Below are 13462 nucleotides of genomic sequence, written 5' to 3' on the forward strand. Positions count from 1 at the left end.
CCATACTATTAGACACGCTAGACATATACTTAGTCATCTTAGATCTTCCATCTTCTACCACCTGAGGAGTGTATCTTCGCTAATTAGGTAAACTTAAGAGAATACTCTTACACCATCATGTTGCCCTACTTCAAATTTATAATCTCCAAAACCTTCACTTCCCTCAACTCTAGCGGGAAGAACCTATCTAGAAAAACAATAAGAAACTCCTTCTATTCTATGGGCCCTGTATTTGCTTCCCTTTCTACTTTCCAATATTTAAACCATGAGTGTACCACATCCTATAAATGATATGTGGTCAAATCAGTACTTTCAACAGTAGTCACTCCCATTATATCTGTAAATTTCTACACCTGATCAAGAAATTCTTGGGGGTCCTCATTTGGTTTAGACCTAGTAAAAGATGAAGAGTTCATTCAAGTGAAATCTCGAATTGTGGAAGCAGCAGTATTGGCCACTGGTTTGGTTAGAACAGCAGCTGAACATTCATTCTGGGATGCCACAGAATGAGCTAGGGTGGTGAAAGCTGCTTTAAACTCAGCGTGGAAGACATGTTCATCCAGAGGATCTGGCTGGACAGGCTGGGGTTTTGGCTGGTCTCCCGTTCCTCCTTCCTTACTCCTCTTTGGAGGCATATTCCATAAATGGAAGAGAAACTTTGATTAGATAGAGATTTTAACAGAAGCTCATGCTCACTCGCACAACATAAATAATGAAAGAAGGGAAACTATTCCTAAAATATCTCGTAGCCTCTTGTTCATAAGACTCTACTAAATGTTTCTTTTAGACTTCCTAGGACTATATTGAACCTTAGGCTCTGATACAAAGTTTGTAATGCCCTAAGTCTGTACCCCAGACGCTACACGGTGCTTATAATCTCAAAGGACCACAAGCTAACCCATGACTGGTACCTACTATAATAACTGAATAATATACTGTAATATGCAAAAATTAGGCAAAAACTTGCCATAAGGTTCAATACCTAATTAAAACTAAATACGATATAACAATACCAAAATTGAAACATCTGTCTGAAAATACTCTAGTCTGAAAAGCCTCTAAACTATTTGAAATATAGAGTTGATGGGATAAGTCCCCAACTAACTCCGACTACTAAAATAAACTAAAATGTTGAAATAATAATCATGTCCTCGAACTATGAGAACTTACCACTAACTCTGACTGCAGAGCATCTGTAACTGCTAGGGATGATCTGGAGCCCTGCATCTGAACATATCATATAAAACATCATAGCACAAGAGAAAAATATGAGTCAGTACTTGGAGTATACTGGTATGCTAAGTGAGGTAGGATAAAATGCATAGGTTTATATCCATGAATAATACTGACTGAATGACATGAATATAACTGAATAAGAGTACATGCATAAATATGTATACTATAACTAAGATCGTGATAACACTAGATACTGAGTTCTGAATTACTTATTTACTAATATCTAAGTTTACTGATACTATGTAGCTAATAACTGAGTGATTGTATCTAACAATCTTGATCCTGTGGAACTATACTGAGCTCTATACTGAATTGAGTGACTGTGTTTGATAATCCTGAATCTATAGAATTAAATTGAGTTCTGTATTGAGATTGAATCTAAAACTAAGATTGTAGGAGGTAATCATCTAACCGAAATGACCCATTCTAAATAGATTGGGGTCCAACCTGTAACATCAGTAGGAAGGGTATCAATACCATGCCACGGGTAAAGACAAGTTGTGAGTTAACCTTCTCTAATAGGAAGCTCTTTCGTCAACTCTCACTGGTAGGAAAACTCGAATAAGATGTATCAACCCTCATAATATCTGGCAGAAAGACATCTTAACCTATGCTGTCTACATAGTTCTGTAATGCAGGGATTGCTACTAAGGGTCAAACCCTCTGCTGGCAGGAATGCCCCCATCCCTGGGCTAGCTCAGTGTTGAATCCTACTCCCAACTGAATAAACACTGAACTGATTTTCCTAGTTCATACTAGGCTTGACTAAACTACAATTGAGTTTACTGAGTTTTGTTGACTGATGGAATACTACTGAATTTTGTCAGATGACTGAGTTTATTGAGGTCTGAACTAAATACTGAACTAGATTGGACATGATACTGAGTCTACTGAGTTTTTTTGAGTCCTGTAACTGACTGAGAGTACTACTGATCATAATATGATAGAATTCTACAGATCAAGGCATTATTAAGATAATACTAAAACTGACACTGGCTCTAGATAAACAACTAAATTATTGGGTATTAAATACCCCAGGACTCGATAGCATGAAATTAAAGCATTACATGATCTTGTATAGCATAAAAATGCACACTTGTTCATAATGTATCTATAGAGGTGCTTTATCATACACTTGCAGGGCGTAGTATATGGACATAATACTAAACAACATGTGAGCATCATGATTCAATCCCAATTTCACATTTCAAGGGTTTAATCATAGATTCATATGAATCAACACATATCATAATCAATTCCACATGAAACGTGTAATAAATCATGAGATAGGAACCTAATTCAAATAATATCATGAATACACATAAATTCTAAATCATGGAAATCATGAAATCAAACTACTTGAGGTTTAAAAGAGTTTCTTGGACTCCAAGGGTGGAAGGAACCCTTGTATGAACACTTCATATACCTTGGTTGCTAAATTCTTGAAGACTAATGGTGGAATTTTGAGCCTTAAATTTGAAGTTCAATCACTTAGGGTTTTTGTTCTTAAGCATTTTATAAAATAATGAGTGTATGTTTCAAATAGAAGGCTAAATTTTATGTTTTGGGGGATGAAGGACGTGTGAAAAATACCAAAATACCCCTAAGGATGCGACTTTTTAATGATTAAAAACTAAACTGTCGATGCACAGATTGACACGTCGCGTCACTAGCATCAATGTGATGGCTAACGCGCCATGTCGAGTTCGCATCGGTTCACTGGAGGTTTTCACTAGGAGCCAACAAAAATATTAATGGACACGATGGACGATACACCGTGTTGAGGTCACATTGATACACTTTTTTGGGTTCCCAGAAATGTGTCAAATGAGGTTCAAAAAATTCAAAACTCATTTGGGAACACCTACTGACATTCCCGATCATGAATCAATTTAAAGATCGATACTTTAAGGTCATAAGAGTTGTGAAATAGAGTTGACAACTTATGAAGGCCAAAATAATACTAAGTCTGAATACTTACCTAGAATTTTCTAAGTCTAGGACCCCTTAGCAAGCTTAAAAGACTGAGTTGAGCTTAGGATTTTGTGGAGTCTTACAGTTTTGGTCAATAGAATTGGTACGACTTAAGGGAATGAGTCATAGAGCTTGGTACGAGGCAGTGTTTGATCCTCCTAGTATTTTATTCTTCCAGGGATACGGGTCATGGATATGGATCATATGTTGTATTTACAACTTAGTTGGATGAGTCGTATATTGTACAGTATTTGATCCAAGGATTGAGGTTTGGATACGAGCGATGGGTACCAATTGTATAGAACGGTACGACTCGTATAGGTCAGTCATATCCCTACTTATCCTAACTAGGACCCACGGCTTCTATTACACTTGGAATGATTATTTACCCTATTATTCTATTCATTAACACTTAAAAATTATTCCAAAACATCTCATAATTCTCAAGAGCTTTTGGGGCAAGAAGGTTAGGATTTTATCATGCGGATTGATTTGGGGCTTGCTTTAGTGATTTCTTTCCGTCAATTCTTTGGTATAAGGCATAATTCTCTTCTCTCATTCTAATTTCAACTAAAGGCATAGTTTACATGATTGATTTCATGGTTTCACTATTTCATGATTATGGTTTTTAACTATTATTTGAGGGTTTTGATATTAAATGCTTGGTTATAGTTTCCTATGGTTTTGATTATGCTTTTATGTGCATTAATAGTGGATTTGGTCAGTTGGATTGCATGGTAATAGTTTAATGATCTTTGGAATTGGTTTTGGTTATATTATGCCCCCAACGTGTTTGATAAAATACTTATAAAGATATGTTCATTGCATTGACTTCTTTTAATGGAACTCTGGCATGTTTTAAACTGGATAAAGGATTTATGCATGGTTTAAATGATTTGAAAATGCTAAAGGCTAAATGGTTAATCTTGTGGAGAACATAAAAGTGTCCCAAGTGTATTTAATATAGAAATTGTAAGGGCACCTAAGGTACCCTTAACCTAAATGGTTTGGCTATGGATACTACTTGCAAGTAATGGGGTGGTATGAAGATACCACTAAAATTACCTTTTTTTAATTAATGGTAAATGGATTGTTTGGACATGGTTTTGATTAGACATTAATGGCGGGGTGTGTAGCTAAGTCGTGGAAGGTGGCGATCTCTGGGGGACCAAAATCGAAAACTCATATTTGCCGCTATAAGGGGTCATTGATGACTACGTGTGAGTGTTATGTTTTATAATGGAGGGATATACTAGTCATCCCTTAGGATATTCCTTGGTTGTGCGGCTATACGTACTGGAGCCCTTTCAGCAGGGGAAGCTGAACCCATATGGCCCATGGATGGTTAGGACGGCAAAGCTACCCAGCCTAGGTAAAGGTTTTAAAGGCATGTTAAACTCGGTTCCCTTTCCCAAAACTTATATATATGTATAGTTGTAGCAGTATGGATGGTTTCACTTGGTTTTATGATTGGAATTATTTTATCCTTATCATGAGATGCATGCTAGCAGCCATTTACTAACCCCGTCTACTGGCGGCTATATACCCACGCTTTGAAGGAATCGGCCATTCAAATCCTCCTATTGAGCATATGGATTTGGTATCAATATTTGTACTGAAGTGGCAAGATTCCATCTATTTGAAAGGCATCATTTCATGTTATGGATTTATTTGTAAAATTATCTTTTATTTTAGATATTGGTTTTGGCCATGGTTGGGGGATTATCCCAACTGAATTTGTTTACTCTTTCAGATAGAGGCTTTGTGGTACTTCTAAGGGATGGTATAGGCGGGATAGGTATTGGTGTCAGCCTTGGTATTAGAATAAGCCGGTGGGCTGACATCATTATACGACATTGTTGGTTGTTCCATCCTATTATATTTTGGGATTGATTTTTATATTATGTTTTGGGATTCCTTTTTGGATTATGGTCTATGGTTTGGTTGGTAGTTTTGGATAGTTGTTGCGGTACAATTGGACTCAGTTGGGTCAGTTACGGTTTTAACACTATCCTAGAGTCTTAATGAGAAAATAATGGATCTTGTTATATGTTTGAAATTCATCCTATCTAGGGAGGGATATAGGTGGTTGGGTTGGGTAATAGGGGGCGTTCCCTGGTCCTGGTTGGTCTTGAGATGCCTATTACGACAAGGCTCGGGGTTGGGTCATGTTAATTTGGTATTAGAGCCTAGGTTCATGGTCTACTGAGAAGTCCATAAAGCTGTGTCAAGTAGAGTCTCTTTTAGGGGTGTGAAGAGCGCCACACTCAAAATAGACTGCAAGACCTTTAGGAATATTTCACTTTCTTGGTATTCTATCTTCAATCTTGATTTCTTAATCCCGGAATCTCCTCTAATACTTGTTTATTCGTGTTTTAGATCATCCCTCCTAGATATGGAACATAAGAAAATTCTTTCGTACTATCTGGGGATAATGATGAAGGGGTACATCCTACATATGGAGTATATCTTTGATCTCGTGGTCTTATTCTTGATGGTGCTGGAGGTTCTCCTGTTTTGTCTATTTTTCCTCAGGTCCCTTAGGGCAATGTGACAAACACAGAATTTTGTCAGTCTATTCATGTCATTGCCTAACTGGTTGCTGCTTAGGCTGAGCGGGGTGTGACTGGTGCTTTGTCTACTAAGGTCATAAGGTTTAGTCAATTTATAAAGATGGGCCCTCTAAATTTTGTTGGAGTGAAGGTAAAGGAGGATCCATATGGCTTATTGGATGAGATAAAAAAGATCTTTCGAGTGATGTAGACTACTAATATAGAGGGGGTTAACTTTGTAGCTTATTAGCTCAAAGATGTTACTTATAGTAGTATAAAGAGTGGGATAGAGATAGAGGTGATATGGAAGAGGATGGGTTATGGGAGGCCTTTTCTAATGCCTCTATGGATCGTTTATTTCCTTAAGAATTAAGGAAAGCTAAGATGGAGGAGTTTGTGAACCTCAGGCAGGGTAGGATGTCAATAAAGATATGGATATCTCGAGGTTGACTGTTCATATACAATAGGTTGAGGATCAAAAGAGGAAGAAGGTGGAGTTTTGGGATACGCAGGTGTCACACCCCTTTTCTACCAAAAAAGATTTGTTTTAAAGTTTGAAAGGGTTTTTATTATTGAAGTGACAAAAGATGAAAATTATTTCAAAAAGGATTCATTTTATAATTAACTCAGAGTCACCACTTGGCATAATTGGGTGTGCCAAGTCACCTTTGAAAATCATTTTTCAAAACTATTTTGACTCTAAAATTGATCTGCGAACAGAGATTCTGGCTAAGGAATTCTGTTAACCGAGGGGAAGGTGTTAGACACCCCTCTATCCCGTGGATAGACCACAGTCACTTGGTGGATCATATCGGATAATTTGATACTACGAATGTATAAACCACACAAAAGCACACAAAACAATCAATCAATAAACAAAATAATCCAAAATTTAATATCCAGTCCAATTATATAGTCCAAAATAAAAAATGCAAAAAATATAAACCTACACTAACCTAAACTATGCTCTACCCGATGCCTCAGGCCTTGATCACAAACATCCTTTGGATACAAAATCCTTCGAAGTGAATACAAATGACCTCGGGGCATTCCCCGGCTAAATGAATACACTTTTCAAATATGGTAAACAAAACATTCAACAAATATTCCAAACATTCCAACAAACCACCAATTCTAAGTTTGCCTACCTGGGCCTACTGCTTGCCTACCTGCTCAACAATATATCACATTCAACATCAACAACGAATCAAAATACCCTAATATCCACTTTTATCAATTTTCGATTCCCACCCCCAACTTCATTTTTATCAATCACAATATTAAAATTACTCAAATTAGCTCCTCATATCACCGAAATCACATTGTCAAGCACATAATCATAATATCAACAAAATCAAACAATCATAATTACCCAACACATAATCACCAAATCACGACATCAAAATAAAATGAAGAGATGAAGAATTGGACCTGAAATTGGGACTTTCAAACTGTGTTATTTAGTTAAATAGAATCCGCACTGGAAAACCTGGGATTGAACCTTAATCAAATAAACCCAGTTTTAGTATCAAGGATTTACAACCCAAATAGATTAAAAACCAATGGAAAACCTTAATTTGAAACCCCAAATCTCAAATTTTTGAACCAGTCATAGCGAACTCTGGTGGAATCGGAATAGGGTCACTGTCAGTGCCTCTTCGGAGCTCTGATAAATCGTCTAGTCAATAAAAATGACATTTTTCGGTCAGTTTTCACCAAAAAGAACTAAATAGGGGCTATTTTAGAGTTCGTGGATTATTCTCCGGTGGAATCAACGATGAGGGTCGATTTTGGTTGGGTCTGACCGGAATCTCGACTCAAAGTTCCACTCCCTTTGCTTTTCTCTCTTCTCCATTCTCGATCTCACTGTGTATGCATGTATGGTAGTGCGATGGTGGGTGTCTTCTCAGGTGTGTGTTAAGTTTCTGTGTATGTATTGATGACTGTAGTATGAGTGTCAATGTGAGAATTGAGATTGGGTGCCAATGGTGAAGTGGGTCTAGTGTTGTTGTGTTGTTCTTCAAGAATTAAAGAATGAAATATAAGGTTTTTTTCGTAAAAATGGTGAGGTGTGTGTTGTTATTGTGTGTTGGTCGAGAATAAAAAAGGGAATTACATGTTTTTGTTGCCCCCTTTCACTGTATCAGTGAGTGCATATATATATTTGGTGAGGTATGAGTGATGTAAGTATTAAAATGAGGATGAAGAAAGTTTTCCTTTTTGTGGGTCCCTCTTTCACCTTTTTGTTGTATGTGTAATTTGTTATGGATAAGGAAGGAAAAAATGTGAGAGGGAATGGGTGGGGTAACGTGGGTAGTGAGGTGGGGTAGGTTGTTAGGATGAGGTGTAAAGTTGGTTAGGATAGGATTAAAGCAAGATAAAATTTATTTTGGATTATGTTAAGGGTTGTTATATTTTTGTATTTTTGTGGGGTATAATCACATGAGTGAGGGTGTATGATAACGCGAGGTAAAATGGATGAATTGAGTTTTTGGGAGGGACAAAATTAGGTGTCTACATAATGCCCCTTTTTTGGTGTAAACACAAAGTGTTTCCAGACAAAAAAAAGTAGACAACGAGACCAAATTTTGACTCGACCATTATTTAAGGAAAGTAACAAAAGAAAGAAGGGCACCCAGGTCTTGACTTAGGATATCCTACCTACCCAAGTTATAAGGGAATCTAGTCACAGGTATCTTAAAGGATTGGAAGGAGAGGGACTATACCGAGAGTCGAGTGAGGCTCCATCGAGGTTTCGGTCTGCAGCTCTGTAATTACATCAAAAATGAAAATCAAAAGTTAAAAGATAAATAAAATTACAAAAATCCTATCTATGTAGCTTCTCTTAGGATTTTGACTTGAGTTTCATCACCCTATTCTTCAGGCAGGCTCTTGACTTGTAATTTCTTCAGTTTGTTGCCTGAATTTTAATTTCTTCACCTTATTGTTTGACTTTCCATTTATTCTCCCTATGCTTTGGGCGGGTTCCAATGTTGCTTGAATTATCAAAACTTATCAAAACAAGGAAGTGTGTCTCCTTACAAATGTTGCTTGAATTATCCAGAAAAGGAAGTGCATCTCCTCACAAATATTGCTTGAATTACCCAAACAAGGAAGTGTGTCTCCTTACAAATGCCGGTTGAATTACCCAAACAAGGAAGTGCATCTCTTTACAAATGCCACTTGAATTACCGAAATAAGAAAGTGCGTCTTCTTACTAATGCCGCTTGAATTACCCAAACAAGGAAGTGCGTCTTCTTACAAATGTTTGCTTGAATTACCCAAACAAGGAAGTGTGTCTCCTTAAAAATGTTGCTTGAATTACCCAAATAAGAAAGCGCATCTCCTTACAAATTTTGCTTGAATTATCAAGACAAGAAAGTGCATTTCCTAAAAAATGTTGCTTGAATTACCAAAATAAGAAAATGCGTCTCCTTACAAATGTTGCTTGAATTGCAAAAACAAGGAGGTGTGTCTCCTTATAAATTTTGCTTGAATTTCCCCAAACCAGGAAGTGTGTCTCCTAAGGGTCAAGTGGAATGACTCGACTAGAACATGCAACTTCTAGGAGTGAAGTTTCAATTTAGGAAGTGTATCACCTGATACATGAATCCTGGATTACTCAGATAAGGAGGTGCATTTACTAGGGGTTAAGTGGAAGGACTCAACTAGAAAGTGCGACTTTTAGGAGTGAAGATTCAATTTAGGAAATGCATTACCTAATAAATGGAACTTGGATTACTCAGATAAGGAGGTGCGTCTCCTAGGGGTTAAGTGGAAGGACTTAACTAGAAAGTGTGACTTCTAGGAGTGAAGGTTCAATTTAGGAAGTACATTACCAAATAAATAAAACTTAGATTACTCAGATAAAGAGGTGCGTCTCCTAGGGGTTAAGTGGAAGGACTCAACTAGAAATTGCAACTTCTAGGAGTAAAAATTCAATATAGGAAGTGCATCACCTAATAAATGGACCTGAATCATCCGAACAAAGAAGTGTGTCTCCTAGAGATATTGGATGATGAGTTTTTACCATAGTTTTGATTACCAAACCTGTGCAGCAGCCTTGTCTCCTGCATTTGTGGAAGTGAGGCATTACAGCCTTTGATATTTAGACTCTAAAGTACTTGATTTGAAGGTAACATGTTTCCTGTTTCATCAAAGAAAACTTGTGAGTTTAAAAACATGGTGGCTGGTTTGTAGCTTTTTCTTTCGCGGCAATCGCTTTTGCCCCTGTCACATTTAATATTGCTTTCAACCATTAGTATATGCCATTGACTCGCTGCATTATTAATTCGAACTCAGATTATTAAGAGTGACTCTGAAACAAACACAATACTTCTGCATTGCCATACTTCTCAGATAAACCCTTTGAACCTAGATATTTCCATAAATTCCCAGAATTATCTGATGACAAAACTTTTTGCATGCCTTATTTCGGCTCACAATCATGTCTCTTTCATGTGTTGGCCTTTTGTCTTGCTTTGTGCAATTGAAGAAGCTGGTAGCCAGTTTTTAAATCTTTTTTCACTTGTTTTGATATGGACTTGACTCAAAGACAAGAGAAAAATGACAATGACTTTTATTTGGACAACTGGCTCAAAAAAACAAAATAAAAATAAAGAGAAGAAAGAAAAGATAATGAATGTCCCTATTTGAAATAAAGAAATGAAAAATTTATCTAGAAATGACAGTCAACTCTAATGATTATGCCATGCATTTTGGATTAAGTTGCCTGATCTTTCCATCCAAACTTTCTACCAATTGTTGTTGAGTTAATGGCCTTGAAACTGAGTTACTTCCTTAGGTCAATTTCATTTAAGGCCTCATTCGACTAGTGACACCTTGAAGGGCTTTCGCCAACAAGCCTTTCTCATTTTTCTCTCAGTTCACCGTCACCTTATGGTGTCCGTGAAGGTTTTCACCAATAAGACTCTCTTATTTTCATTCTCTTAGCTCACTATTTTTCTATGATGTCTGTGAGGGTTTTTTACCAATGAGACTCTTATTTTCATTTTTCTCAGCTCACAGTCGTCTTACAATGCTCGTGGGGTAAACAAAGGATAACACAATGTTTGGATAACAGAATTAAATGCCTTTGTCATATCAATCCTTGGAAATTCCAGTACACGTCATGTAATATGAAAATGAAAGATGAAGATTATGTATATCTTTTAAGAATTAACTTTGATTGAGTCTGTGCGTCACTACTTCTTCTGTGTTTTTCTAGCATACAACTCCACTTTCATTGTACATTCCTCACATTGAATGACTCATGATTTTATGGAGCTAATTTTTTTCTGTTCATGCAGATACTATTTGACCTAATTGAGCCATGTATTTCAATTGATAACCAAGTGATTCTTGTGATTCTCAAAACAATTGTCTTAATTTTCAAAGAAGGCTTTAACTTGTCACCAAATGTCTAGTGCTTTACATATTTTCTCAGATGCTCTCTTTTTTAAATTTAACCCTCTGATTCAATCTTCATGTTTAAACTGGATTTTAAGATCTAGCTGAAAATCCCACTAGCATGTCATATCACTAGAATTAACATAAAATATGCTATGTAAAGAAAACAAACAAATAACACAAATTTAAAACCAAAAGGAAAAAAGGTCACTCTAGTTAAAATGAAAGATAGAAGGGTTTGAACGTAACGACAAAGTGAAAAAACAAGTAGATCCCGAACTAAAACCCTAAAATAATTCAAAAAACAAAAAAGAAAACAAAACAAACTACCAGATCTCTTCCTAGTAGGGAGAGGGGTGACTCCTTAATTGCCTAACCTGAAAACTTAGACACTGGTTTGCATATCAGCATGACTAGATCTTTCCTCACTGTCAATGTTCTACACCATAATTAATTTTTCTTGAATCATCTTCTCTATTTTTCTTTTCAAAATACGATAATCTTCAGTATTGTGACCTTGCCAATTAGAATGATAAGCACATCGTACATTAGGATTAAAATTTTTTGACTGTGGATCGGGAGTATACCCAGGGATAGGAGTAATCATGCCCCATTGTCTCAATGTCTAGAACAAACTGGTATAGGATCCCCAATTGGCGTAAAATTATCCTTTGCCTTCCTCCTCATTGCGAACTCTGGCCTCGGATGAAACTTGGATTTAGAGGTTCCTTGGTAAACTTGTGGGGGTCGAGGATGACATTGAGGGACCGAGGAACATCATTGTGGATAAGAAGACGGATGAACATACAAATGTGCATTGTTCAAGGGATATTGAGGAAGTAAAATGATATTTCTTGGATTTTGGAGAAAGGAACCTTGTTGCAAGTGGTTATGTGGATCTAATATGTAAGCTTGGGATTGAGCCTGACAGTATTGGTGGGTTGGACCTCTCAAACTCTGGTTTGGCGCTGGTATGAAAATATGTGTTTTCCTTGATTGATTACAATATCATCCTAAATATTTCATACAATCCTTCTGTCTATCAGGCTCCCTAAAATTTGACGTCTCCAAGCCTGGAGGAAGGTTAACACTTGAAAACATGCCCCAATTTTTATATGAAACATCTTCACAGCCCACAAGTACTAGGGAACTTTTCATATCATATTCTACACTCTTCACTTTCCCCACCATTTTCTCTGGCTTTTCTGGCATATTAGTCTTCTTGGTAAAAAATTTTGGCGGTCCACTTAACTTAACTGTAGGCTCAAGAATATAGCAATGGTCGTCAAGAGTATTGAATATGAGTCCATTAGCAGCATAGAAAAGCACAACCGGTAGGCGATTAGCCAATGTGGATGTCTCAGCAGAGGATTAAACAACAAAATCACAGATGACATGTGGTGTTGTGAATGTAGCAGGCTTATAATAAGGAGCTAGAGAAATAGTGATGGAAGTATTGGCATGCTTTTAGATTGAAATAAATTCTGAGTCATGTTGCAATGCATCAACAATAGAAGGAAACTGACTTTGCAATTTTGGTGGAAGACTCAAGGTATTTGTAGGACCAATAGTGGGGAATGGAGGAGGAGGCAATCCACTGGTCCAAGATCGGTGTATTTCATTCATTTGTTGTCTTAGTTTCCTAATATCTTGCTTTAAACTCTCATTTTCCTAACTCTTCATTTGATCCATGATGTCACTTTCTATATCCTTGTTGGACACAATTAACCCTTCCTAGGATTTGGTGTGATGTGGAGGACCAGCTACAATGCCATAGTGCCACAAACCAACCACCTTAAACTAACTGAACAGGAGGTAAAAAACGTGTTAGAGTGCAACACTTTTTCCAAAATCTTTTTCTTCTTTTCTTTTTCTTTGGAAAAGATCACCGAACCCAAGAAGGATGCCTACGTATCTCACTCCCGAAGAAGGAGAACCAGGTGTGCGTAGTTCATGAAGTCTTATGAAAAATGGCCAATTAAACTCTTTTTCCTTTCTTTTTCTTTTTTTTTTTCTTGAAACTTTAAAAAGTAAAGGAAATAATAACAAATTATCAAAAGAATTGACGAAAATCTTTTTGCATTTTTCAGGTTTAAATTCCCTATAAAAAATGAAATCTACGATTACCAAAGGAAAATCTTTTTGAGTTTTTGATTTTAAATTTCATATGAAAATGAAACTTGAACTTATTAAAGGAAAATATCTTTCGTAGTTTTCTTTAAAGATGTATATGAAACACCTACTCTAAATAAAGAGTAAAGACAATCTTTTTTTTTTAATTTTTCAGATTC

This window comes from Capsicum annuum, chromosome 11 (genome assembly GCF_002878395.1).
Source record: "Capsicum annuum cultivar UCD-10X-F1 chromosome 11, UCD10Xv1.1, whole genome shotgun sequence".
Classification (NCBI taxonomy): domain Eukaryota; kingdom Viridiplantae; phylum Streptophyta; class Magnoliopsida; order Solanales; family Solanaceae; genus Capsicum; species Capsicum annuum.